Genomic DNA, 13,026 nt, shown 5'->3' with positions numbered 1-13,026 from the left:
GCTATTGAGAATTCTGATCCCTTTGGTTTTGTTTTCCCTGCAAATCTGAAAAACGTATCACTGAAAAACATATCAGCCTTTTGTCAGAGCTTTTGGGTAAATCACAGTGAAACCGTCACCTTGCCGAATCCATTGCTGGAATTTCACGTCATATGTCCTTGCCTCATAGGTGAGCAGGGCGTGAGGAGTACAAGTAGTCACACACCTCGGAAACATTTAATCTAAGGCACTCCCAGGACTCATCCGATGCATTCCCTGTTTATGAGCCCACCCAAGGAATGGCCATGACATTTTTACCAATTATTCTCGATAAAAGATCCTATTTATGTTTTGGAAAAGAGGACCATATATATTTTGATGATTTCTGCTTTGCCATGTGGCATTATGGAAATGAATTCGATAACAAATTCCCTCAATTGTGCTTTCTTCCATAATTCATACTGAAAATTCTGCTCTTGAGGTCATTTCAAATCATTCATATGTTCCTGTTTTGTTGGAGAGGAATTTACCATCATTACTAGTCTAAAATGTTAAAAAATAACCAAAAACTTTTTGAATAAATGATTTGGTGGGGTGCGCCAGGCCCGAGCAATAGTGCAACACTTGGGCGACACGTGAAGACCCCAATAGCAAGCTATTGTGATGGACCTTCCCCCTTAAAAATTAATTTAATATCGTGTGGACCGATGGCCCACATATCAGATATTAAACTGATAAGAACAGATACTACACTTGATCTTAGCCAAAAGGCCGAGAAAGGTATGACTTTATCCTGTGTGTAATTCTGTATTTATACATCAGTCTTTGTGCCTCTGCCAAATTTATCCCGATGTGGTACCAAGGTCTTTGACACGGCTTGCCAGCCATATTTATGGACAGAAGAGAATTACATGTATGCTGAAATCACTTGGAATTGGTCCGAGTGGAAACAGATCTTCGGACTACGGTGAATTTTTTGATTTGGTACAGAACATACACAAATATTCAAATGAGTGTGAGATATTACAAGAGACGACTAGAACACATTTTGACTAAAATGGCGAACTATATTTGTTGACAGTTCCTTGGCGTTTGTAGATTTTTTTTCGTTTTCAACCCATACAAATTGTGTGTATGTGTAATGTAATCTTAGCAGATATCAAGGGAAAATGCTCGGAATTTCAGTCACATGCTTCAAGTAAATATATATTGTAGTACAACTATAGTTAACCAAATAGGATTGGTGGACACTATTATTGAACTACAACCAAAGAGGTTGTGTGCGTGTGCGTGTTCTGAAGAACATTACGATTTTATAATTTATCTCCCTGATTGGATGCATCCATCCCACCTTACGGTACTGTGTAATAGATAGAAGTTGTCCATAATCATGCAAAATAGTTACAAAAATGATTGCGTCAACTTCATAATTTATAGACCATTATGAAATATAAAAAGGTGATTAAAATAATGAAACACAAGTATCTGATCATCTTCCTGAGATTCTGAAACTCCTGTCATCTATGGTTAGGAAACACTTTCGTATTCTCTTCGTGTTATTGAATTTGGACTTCTGACGTGCAACACTGACCTGTGTTATTGTTAATACAAGTGTAATTCTTAATCGTAAGAATATTCCTCGGGATTTCTCGTTATAGTGGAAAAATAGGTTCTTGAGTTTTTTTTTATTCTTAGAATGAAAAAATGGTTGAAAAGTTGATGGTTTAAGCGATCATTCGTGTTATGCTTCTTATCATATAGTTCTCGAGCAATCTACTATATCAAGTGTTCTTTTCGGTTGACTCAGTGCACTCAATATATGTCAAAGCCATGCTCAAGATTTTGGTCTCTCCATGGACAACCTGCAGCTCTCAGTGAATTGTTAATCTTCAATCTTCTTCTGCCTTTTAGAAGTTGATACGAAGACAAATAAAAAAGACGAAGAAAATGGGGATGGGCTGGTTCCAAATGATAATTGGATTATTTTTGGAAGTCAGTCAAGACTATGACAAATAGAAGTGACCATTAATCTTAAATTGCTCCTTCCATTGTCAAGTGAAGTATGAGATGGTAACTTGGATTTATGCAAATTAAGTGTTTTTCATCTTACATCTTGTTTAGATATGAGTCAGTTGCTCCCAGACCCAAGTTTAAGTGATTTTAACCGGAAAACAAGGGTCGGCTAGACAGAGTGTGCGTGGAGTGCCCTCCAAAGATAGCCAGTAGTCTGAAAAAATATTGCCAATTAATTGAAAACGGGGATTAAATAGCAAGAGAGTGTCTGTTGATCCCCGCCGAAGACAGTCACAACTTAGAGTTTAATCGTAAAAAAATATTGATTGCTAAATTGGTAAAAAAAATTTGAACCATTTCTCGATTTGTGCGTGTCATCCTTGCGCAGGGGCCATGCTAATCTTCTCTGTATCGTTCCAATTTTATCGGATGTCCCCGAAGGGACAATTACTAGTCATTGAACTGGGTTATATCTAGATACTAGTGCGACTGATAATAGCCAATGTGGGACATTATTTGAAATTCTGAGGAAACAAGTCAGAATTTCAAATTTGGGGCAGTGGCGGCAGGTTGGGGGGACCTGGAATTGAGGGGGAAATTGCAGAATAAAATTGAATTAGAATCGTCATAGTGGCCATTCAAGTAAGATTACCATTCAGCTGACCAGTTAATTTTTGATTTTCAAGATCGTAAGTTGGCTGGCTAGGCTTTCATGAGAGATTTTACCATATAGGTTGATGCTGGAACCATAATTCATCTTAACGTATATGCTTCACTGGAACTAGAAGGTGAGATAAAGTTTATATAGTTTCTGGGATATCATTATTAGAATTAAATCAGAATAAAGTATCAGGACTTCAACATTCAACTGGAATTTCCTCCAAATATTGTCTTATGCCACTATAAGTAGCGAGCATACGGTATTCTTTAAAGGCTAAAGAATAGTTCGCTTTGTGCTCACTACTATTTTGATGGCTGGGCCTGCCATTTGGAATTCTTCTCACTTTGGTTCTGCTTTTCCTACAAATCTGTTAAAGATATTAGTTTTTATTCGAGCAGAGCTTTTGGGTGAATCATAGTGACAAACTTGTCACCTTTTAGGTTGCATAAGTTGATGAATCCATTGCTGGAATGCCATGTCAAAGTCCATGCCTCGTGCTGGACCATTTCGATTGACTGGCACGGATCTTTCAAGGACCCAAACCAGAAAGATCCAATATTAAATTTAATGCACCGCTGTAGTACCTCTTCCTAAGTTTTCTCGATGTGTTACTGATCTCTATAATAATTTCAACCCTTACATTCACAACTTGTCCACCATATTTTTTAGTTTATCATATATTTTGGTTGGTTAGTTTTTTTAGATAATCTAACTATCCTTTAGTAGCTTCTAGGCCCCCATATAAGACATGTATTACTACTATAGAATATGAAATAACAGCGAAGCTAATGAGTGTAACAAATGCAAACAAGTACTTGCTGAGTTTAGGTTCGTCTTTTTCGACCATCCATATTATGTGTACATTTATCATTTGCAATCTAAGATGATTCATTTTATAAACTTTTAGGAAATAGAATTCTTTTATTCTAATCTTAGAAAACACAGGACTTTATACTAAAACGAGGTTTTATAAGCTAAAGACTATATACATCACAGCAGAAATGAGTCTGCAGAAGTGAATTGTCTCATAATTGAAGAAGTGAATTGTTTTTTTTTTGTGATAGCAACTTAATAAATTAGGATAAAACTATCCTTTAACGAGCCAAAAAAGGACTTGCACAACAGATTTTTAACAGCAACAAATTTATGTTTTTTGGTGGATTCTGCAACAGCGAATGGCTTTTTGTCAAGAAGATGAATTTATGCTGGCAATTTTGTCCCCTTCAAAATACGTCATGATAGCTTGAAATTGTACATCTTAAAATGATGCTTGGCAGTATTACGCCCACCTTTGTTTGTGCAGGCTTAACAATGCAATATTGTGAGTGTCATTGTCTCCGTTACTCACTCTCTTCGTTTCAAAATACATGTCCATTCGGGAAGAAAGTTTTGTTTCAATTTAGTTGTCTTTATGTAAGTTTATATTTTCAAAATTAACTCTATTTCACATTTCTCTAATTTATATTTTCAAAATAAACCATATTTCAAATATTATATTCAAATTAATTACAATTTGTTTTCATCAGTGTTCACTTTTCTTAATATGCTTGGTTTTTTTTAAGTGAACTTGTATTCTGAAACGGGTGTGCATCTGTCAAAATGAGCTAGTTAAGACGATAAATAGTAGTATGAGGTATCATTGAATTGAGATTTTTAGTTGAAGCAGATGTTTTCATGTAAAACTTTTCTAAATTTCCTTGGAGGCGCTGGGATGCACTTTTTTAATTCGATACAACGCGCAAAACTTTACCAGCCCTTGACATATGAACAACAAAACCCCTTGACATATATGAACAACAAAACCTGTCCTTAATGGGATGGTACTATTGTGCCCGTTTTAAAAATTTTAAAATAAGTAAATTATAACTTATAAGTGATAAGTAGATAAAAATTTATAAGTTATATAAATGTTTGGATAATTTACTTATAAGTCAGATTTTTTTTATTTCAATGAACTAAAATAAATATTTTTCAAATACAATTCTCTTGATCCGTGAATTTTAAATTTAAAAAACATTATAAACATAAATTTTAAATAAAAATTAATAAAAAAGTGAAAAATCAAAATAAGTTAATAAAAGTACGTTGTTACTAACATTCGACTTATGGGCGTATAAGTTCTAAATTCAAGTTATAAGTTAGGTCGACAAACACTCGTCGATAAGTACTTACATGCTTATAAACCAATAAACTGCTTATTTTGTAGCAGCCAAACGGCCCATTGTACTTGCTATGCTTGTTTTGTCTCTCACCCATGTAAGAAAATCTGAATTCATTAACATTATTTTGAGCATAGAACCTTGTAAATTAATACTCCCTTTATTTTTTTGGTCATTTGACTTTTATGCACGCAGTTTAAAATGTTTTGACCAGATATTAAAAATAACTTTTTAAGAAATTCTTTTAGTGAATTTTAGTATAAATTATATATTTTTATTTAGAAACAAATAATCAAAAAAATTATTACTTTTACCCGGTCAAAATAATTTGAGTGGTGTGCAAAAAAATCAAATGTGAAATATTGAAAAGAGGAAATACAATCTAAAGTGATAATATCTCTTGATAAAAAAACTTGTTGATCAGTATTAAAATTTATTAACACCTTTATTGCGATAATTATTTTTTTCCCTTAAATTTAGTGTATTTCATTTATAATACTCGCCTTAGTAGTCAGTTTTTTGATACTTAAAACCTATTAATATTATAAATTTCTACTTAATTACGATGTATTGTAACAAATTTAACTATATCACAAATTATGAATGTTTGTTAGTTTGAATACATATGATTATATCTTTTCTATATATAATAGTCCAACATGTCTATAAATACTATAAACTTTTACTTAATTACAATGTATTGTAACAAATTTAACTGTATTACAAATTATGAATGTATGCTAGTTTGAATACTTATAATTATATTTCTTCTATATATATATATATAATAGTCTAACATGTCGAGGATTTTTTATTTTCCGTGAAATGACGGATTTACCATAATTAAAAAATTATTTTCTGTGAAATGACGGATTTACCATAATTAAAAAATTGGTGTTGGAGGGAATCGAACCACAGTCTACTTATTAGTTTTAACGCTACAATACGATACTATGTCTTTTATGTTTTTAATCAAGCATTTATTATCTGTCTGTCGCTAAAGAGTAAAATTTGAACTTCCTATTTCAATTCATGAAATAAATTTGTAGTCATGTTTTTTCGTTCATATATATTAATTTAGTTAGATGTATATTTCTAAATAATTAAAGTTACAATTTAGATCATAATTTTGATCAATATCTAACATATAAAGATAACCATTATACGAAAAATATAAATAAATTATGACATAACATATATTTAATAAATAATGTAATATGTTTCCAAGTAATCGTCTTGTTAATATTTACGATATTATATATAAGAATTAATTAACAATGTCAAATAATCAAGTTCACACTAATACGAAAAATTAACAAATAAAGTTTATAATGTGTGTTTATTCAATAAAAAATATATTACATAATTAAAATTTAACAAAATAAAATGCTATATTTTAATCATTTGACCAAATTGAGAGTAAAAAATTAAATAAGTCAACAATTATGAGATAAATGGAATAGTGTTCGATGTACACATAATTCATATATTTGTTCAAATTTTGATTTAGACCGACATATTTAGGTTTATTTCGAACTTAACATCAAAATCTACTCGATTTAAAAAAATCAAAATTCTACCATTTTTCTAAAAATATGAAAAAGGCACAGTAAAAACCTGACAATCACTATATATCTGAATTACAAGAATTCAATTTGTGGGAACACAGTTGTTTTTGCTTTAACTGTGGTCGAAGTTATTCAAACTTCACCTTCTCATTATCCTAAAATTCTAAATTTTTCAATATTATAAAATTCTAAAACTTTATACAGGGAATTCCGATATTGCTAGAAAATAGCACGTACACGCGCTATTATGCTAGTTACTATATAAATTTTAGTAATTATTTATTTAAAATTTATTTCAACAGGTATGATAAATCCAACATTATATTCTTGACAAAAAAATACATTATAATCAAATTTTTCATAAAAAAACCTGAATGTGTATAAATGTAAAATATTAGAAATAATCCCAATATGTATGTGTGTGTGGGGGGGTGATAGATCAAATCAAACAACCCTTAAACTGAAAAATATAAATTAATGTAACCCATTCCTCGAGGCTGTTGTCAGGGGAAATACAAACTTCAGTAGTTGAGTAGTTCAACTCCGCTCCATGAAGCGCCTTGCTCGACATGCTTTTGAACATTATGTTCTTCCTTTATAAGGACAACATTCACTGTTTGCTAAAAAACCACAAGGTATAGCTACATGATGTCCTCTAGACTTGATTTAGCCAACAATGGGGCTTCGATCATGTATTTCCTTATCTGTCCAAAGGCTTCTTGGCTCTCATCTGTCCACTCAAAGTTCTTCACCTTCTTCAGGGATTTGAAAAAGGGTAGGCATTTGTCTCCTGACTTGGAGATGAACCTTCCCAAAGCTACAATTCTTTCAGCCAGCTTTGAAACTTCCTTTATGGAGTGTGGTGACTCCATGTCTAGGATGGATTTAATTTTATCGGGGTTGACCTTGATTCCTCTTTTCGAAACTATGTGACCAAAAAAATTTCCAAACCCAACACCGAAGGCACACTTGGTGGAGTTTAACATCATCTTGTGGTGCCTCAGCACTTCGAATTCCTCTCCAAGGTGATTAATATGGTTGACCTTGGTGAGGCTTTTGACAAACATGTCATCGACATAGATCTCCATGATCTTCCCAATTAGATGGGCGAAGATCTTATTCACCAATATTGTGTGTGTCATTTTTGTGCATTTTAATTCGATTGTAACTGATGAAACCATCAATAAGCTTAACATCTCATGCCCAAAAGTGGCATATATCAAAGTGTCAATCCTTGGTAGGGGTGGAAATCTTTAGGACATGCATCGTTCAAATCATTGAAGTCGATGCACATCCTCCATTTTTCATTGACCTTCTTGACCATACGGGGTTGGCCAACCATTAAAGGAACTGAACTTCCTCAATGAATCTGACTTCTAGGTACTTCTCAACCTCATGCTTAATGGCCTCCAGCATATCAAGGGCATAAGTTTTCTCCTAATGTTGGACCACTTTTCAAGTTAGATTGATGTTCAACTTATAAGTTATAATGTTGGGGTCGATCCCATGTATATCAGCTGCTGTCCAAGCAAACACATCTTTGTTCTCTTGTAAGAACTTTGTCAATTGGCCCTTCAGGGGTTTTCCAAGGACGCTACAATGTATGTGACCATATCCGGGTCTAACGAGTCTAGGGGAATTGGGACTAAGTCCTACCTGGCTTCCCTCGATATTCTTCATTCTCGCGGCCATCCATGTCTTCTACTGAGAGGACCTACACGCGGCTCCATTAGGCCTTAGCGCGGCCATATAGCAGTTTCCAGCCACTTTTTTTTCTTCTCTTCCTTCTCTGGCTCCGTTTCTGGTTGGGAACTTGAGCACCATATGAAAGGTTGAAGGCACGACCTTAAACGATTGAATTCATGTCCTTCCAAAGATTGTGTTGTAAGTAGAGACTGCCTTGACAACCTGATAACTTAGCATTTGCGTGACCTCTCTCGGCTCTTCACCAATAGTCATGGGAAGTTGTATCCCTCCCTCGACTTTGCACTCCACTCTGTTAAACCCGTAGATGGGTGCGTCTGAAGGGGTTAGTTGGGAGTCATTGTACCCCATCCTTATAAATGCGTCATGAAACAGAATATCCACGTAAGCTCCATTCCAATTACCGGGGTGATAACTAGAGGATCATCATGAGGAAACTTTAGACCTTAAAGGCCGGGATCATCGAATTCTAGTGTCATGTCAGTCTTAGCACGTTTAGGTGTGTCTCCGACTATGTTCATTACCTCTCTAGCATATGCCTTTTGAGAATTATTTATTGTCCCAACAGTTGTTGGCCCTAAGGATATCATGTTGATGACTGGCACTCGGGGCTGTGAGTTACGATCTCGGTTGTTATTCCGTCAGTCATTATCTGTTTTCTGACCTCTGCCATCTTCACCATTGGTGAATCGGCCATATTTTTCTCTTCGGATCAGATACTTAATCTCGTTCTTAAGTTGTTTGCAGTCGTCGGTGTCATGACCAACATCCTTGCGGAACCTATAATATTGAGATTTGTCTTTCTTGTCATGGTCTCCCCTTAGTGGCTTCGGCTATCTGAATTCTTTATCCCTTTCGATCTCTAACAGGATTTGGCTCCTTGGAGCGTTCAACCTTGCGTACTTTGTGAACCTCGGTCCTTGATTCTTCTTAGAAGCAGAGTTAGAGTTCTTCCGGTTCGAGAATATTTTTCCTTGGCATCGTACTTCTGGTCTATTTTTTCGCTTCTTGTTGCATGTGGCCTCATTGCTTGCAACTTCCTTCTTCATACTTTTCTCGACCTTGATATACTTTTCGGCTCTTTTGAAGTTGTAGCATGTTTTCAGGGGCTCGTTTGGCTAAAGACATCTTAAAGTATTCATTCTTAGTTCCTTGCTGTAAGGCTATTATGGCCACCTTATCATCAAGTTCCGGAATCTTCAAGTCCTCTTTCATGAATCGGTTCAAGTAATCTCTTAGGGATTCCTTTACTCCTTGTTCAAGGCTCATGAGAGAAACCGAACTTTTTTATGCACTCTTTCACTGATGAATTACTTGATGAAAGCCTAGCTTATATCTTTGAAGGACCCAATCGAGTTGGGGGGGGGGGGGTTAACGGATGTACCATCTTTGAGCCATGCCAGCTAGGATTCGAGGGAATTCCCGACACTTAATAGCGTCGTTCACGGGATGTGGCAACAAGGCATGGGATAATATCCCCACACGATTCACTGGGTCGCCAGTACCATCATATGTCTTGTTGGTGGGCATCTTGAACTTCTTTCAGATATGGGCGTTCATAATCTCTTCAGTGAATGAGGGCTTAGGATTATCGGGATCTCCTAGGGGCATTAAGTCAGTTGGATCGGCCCTTGGAGAAACAACCTTTTGTCTTGGTGTCGGACCTTCCACATCTATGACAGGAGGAAAATCCTTTGATCTTCCTACTGGCGTGGGCCTTGGGGGCTGATGCATCTCCATATCATGTTTTAGCCTTTAAACCTCGGCTTCATGAGCCATTATCCTCTCTTGGATGTCCTGGGTAATCGTCCATTCTGGCCTTCGAGGCAGACAGTGGCCTCTTTGTTCAGTCTCGTTGCTTGCACGCCTCCTCTTCGGAGCAGTCTCTTTCTACGATTATTTTAAATCTCTTTCTGAGCAAAGTCCAAAAAAGTCATGTCCTTCAAGGATATGGCCAAACCACAGATGTATTGAAATATCTGTTCTTCTTCTTGGCATGAGAGATCGCTTCCTCCAATCTCAGGGTACAAAGGCATCCCGAAAGGGGGATTAGTAGTTCTTGGGATCACAATCATCGACATCCCGTACCAAACAGGTCGGGTGTTCAGTGGCGCGTGCAAAGGTTGAAGTTGGGATTCATCCCTAGAAGCATATCTATGATTGGGGGATTCGTCCCTAAAGGAGGATCTTGTATTGGGGGATTTTTCCACTAGATTTGAACCTCAGTTGTTGCCACGAGAGCTCATCCTCCTCGAGTGGTGGATGTGGAGTCTGTTGGGATCTCAATTTTGGATGAGATAGTGCACCGAGATCCAATCATTGATTCTACTCAGTGTGTTGACCATGATTGATGTTGTCTTCCGACAGATGACGCCAAATATTATGGAATAAAAACTAGGGTTGTGATTGTCTTTAATGATATGATTTGTGAGTTTCGGTTTTTAATGGAAACTTGTGTTCGAGACTAAACGGTTCTCAAAAGGTGCCTACGTATCTCTATGTTGTATATAATTAAGCTAAAATGCAGTTCTTGATGATGCCCTCGGGTAGGGCTGTAATTCAGGCCGAGCTGTTCGCGGCAGCTCAAGCTCGAACTCATTTATGGTGGCCCGGCTTAGCTCGATAATGTATACGAGTCGAGCTCGAACCAAGTTTTCTGCCCATTTATATTTACGAGTTGAGGCGAGTATAATCGTGACTCGATTACAACTTGAACTCGATAGTTCGGCTCGGCTCGGCTTTACTCGAACTCAAACTCGTTAAAAAGACATAATTTTTTTAGCAAATATTGCATACTACAAGATCAAATATTGCATTCATGTCTTCATTACACTTCTGCTAGTACTACATGCTAATATTCTACTAGATTAGTACCATCTACCAAGGGCAGACCAAAATACATTACAAGTATTTAATATAAAGACAAATTCAATTCAAAAGACTGAACTAGTACTAGCAGTCTAGCAGTCAAGTCACTATTTTAATGTGCTCATATCAAAACAAAATAGAGTCATCCGGCCTTGGCATCCAATATCCAGTGTGACGCCCTCAATATCGGGGTTAGGAAATGAGGACTCACACATCTTTAATCTTCCAATTAAATAAGCATAAACCCCGATTAGCTACTAACAGGATCAAACAGGATAAAGTATCAGACACGATTACAACTACCAACCATAAAATATAACTTACAACCCCAAAATAAAATCAAATATACATAGTCGATCCCGGCTTGGAACCGACAGATAACCCATTGTATCTTTACAACTCTTGAAAGGAATATGTCCTAAGTCCAATCATGTATTAGGATTTAGGAATAACTTTTATGTAATCTGTTTTGATTTCATTGATATTAATAAAGACTTGTTTTGTTTTTATTACGGGCTCTATCTATTTAAGTGTTTAAATAATATATACCATAGTTTAGAGTAAAGCTTTTTATGGATTATGATGAGATCATAATAGTGAGACCTAAAAAGATGATAACTCTAAACTTAAATAGTTCCTGGTCATAGGATTACTAACTGGTAATTAATAATCCGCAAAGATCGGTACATACTATGCTTGCTTCATTATGAAGGATGTCTGTTCTCATAGACATTTGTGTGGTGACACTATAGCTAGTATGTAGGTGCTTATTATAGAATAAGTTCACTGAACATGACTCGCCTAGCTGAACAACTGATGGAGTTCACTCACGTGTCAGCAGTTGTTCGCTTAGTGATAGTTGTACAAGTATCCTTAGACTTGAGGTCATCATAGTCATCTTGTGTACAATGAACTATGCTTTGGTTTAGTTCTTAGTCTCCAGGGACAATTATTAGGGCTCTTCTGAGTATAGGAATTTGTACACGAAGATAGTGTATGACCAATAAAGGATCTACCCCTTCCAGTGAAGGAAGCGAATGTTCAAGGCTGATCCACTTATGCTAGTTCAGGAATCTCTGGCCAGAGTAAATGAAATTAGAAAGGAGTTTCTAATTTGCATAGAACTACGCATAATAGATGGTAAGCAAGTGATTGAATTAGATAGGCTTGACACGAGATCCATGCCTTGTATTTAATCGTGACATTGTAGGGTAGAAGGAGTTTATTGTACGGTAACTATTCACTGACAGGTTCTTGGTATTCTAAGCAGTGAATTCATATTATCCGGATAGTCGCGATATGTTAAAAAGCATCACTCACGATGTAGAATAAATGTGATTAATTAATTAATCATATTTAATAAATTGGAGAATTTATATAAATAATGATAAAATAGTTTTATTATTATTTATTTCTACTACCGGCTTAATATTTGAACCTACAGGGTCACACCATAAAAAGATAATGATTTATTGGTGGATGAATTAATTAATAATGGCTAATAATTATTTATTTGTGAAATAAAAAATTAATTGGCAAATTTAATAATTGATTAAATGAGATTTAATTGATTATAAATTAATTAAGAAAAGTTCTTAATATTATTAATTAAGGATTTATTTTTTTGGAAATTAAATCAAGAGAGAGAATTATTTCTAAAGTGTTTAGAAAAAGGATTAATAATTAAAAGGTGTTTTAATTATTAATAAGAATAATAAATGGGATAATAATAATATTATTTATGGGAAAATTTCAGCTGAAAATTTTGCCTATAAATACACTATTATAGACCCTATTTTATTTGAACCCGAGAAACCCAAAAGTTTCAGAAAACCAAATTCTCTCCACCTCCTCCTCCTTCTAAAAGTCGTTTTCTTGGTGGATACCGGTGGAGTGCTTCACACTTGAGGAGCAACTGCTAAGGATCTCTGATCGTTGTCTCCGAATAATTTTAAAAGGTTAGATTCGATCCCTCGAATTTTTATTCACGATTTATATGCTTTTATTTGGATTTTATGTGTGTAAAAGTGTTTTTCTACGCCCCGTTGCGATTAAAAATCCAACAATGGTATCA

General features: G+C 35.3%; 3 non-coding genes across 3 annotated transcripts; all 3 read right to left on the bottom strand.

The window, feature by feature from the left end:
* Positions 1-568: 568 nt before the first annotated feature.
* LOC141699349 (U2 spliceosomal RNA) lies at positions 569-763 on the bottom strand. Its single transcript, XR_012565818.1, has one exon. It is a non-coding gene; the product is annotated as a U2 spliceosomal RNA (small nuclear RNA).
* Positions 764-2,334: 1,571 nt separating this feature from the next.
* LOC141698907 (U6 spliceosomal RNA) lies at positions 2,335-2,437 on the bottom strand. The gene has a single exon (XR_012565404.1). It is a non-coding gene; the product is annotated as a U6 spliceosomal RNA (small nuclear RNA).
* A 414-nt stretch (positions 2,438-2,851) lies between these two features.
* LOC141698803 (U5 spliceosomal RNA) lies at positions 2,852-2,963 on the bottom strand. Its single transcript, XR_012565305.1, has one exon. It is a non-coding gene; the product is annotated as a U5 spliceosomal RNA (small nuclear RNA).
* Positions 2,964-13,026: the final 10,063 nt, after the last annotated feature.

The sequence above is a fragment of the Apium graveolens genome, chromosome 11, assembly GCF_009905375.1.
Source record: "Apium graveolens cultivar Ventura chromosome 11, ASM990537v1, whole genome shotgun sequence".
In the NCBI taxonomy this organism is placed as follows: domain Eukaryota; kingdom Viridiplantae; phylum Streptophyta; class Magnoliopsida; order Apiales; family Apiaceae; genus Apium; species Apium graveolens.
This window is presented reverse-complemented; position numbering and strand designations above follow the sequence as displayed.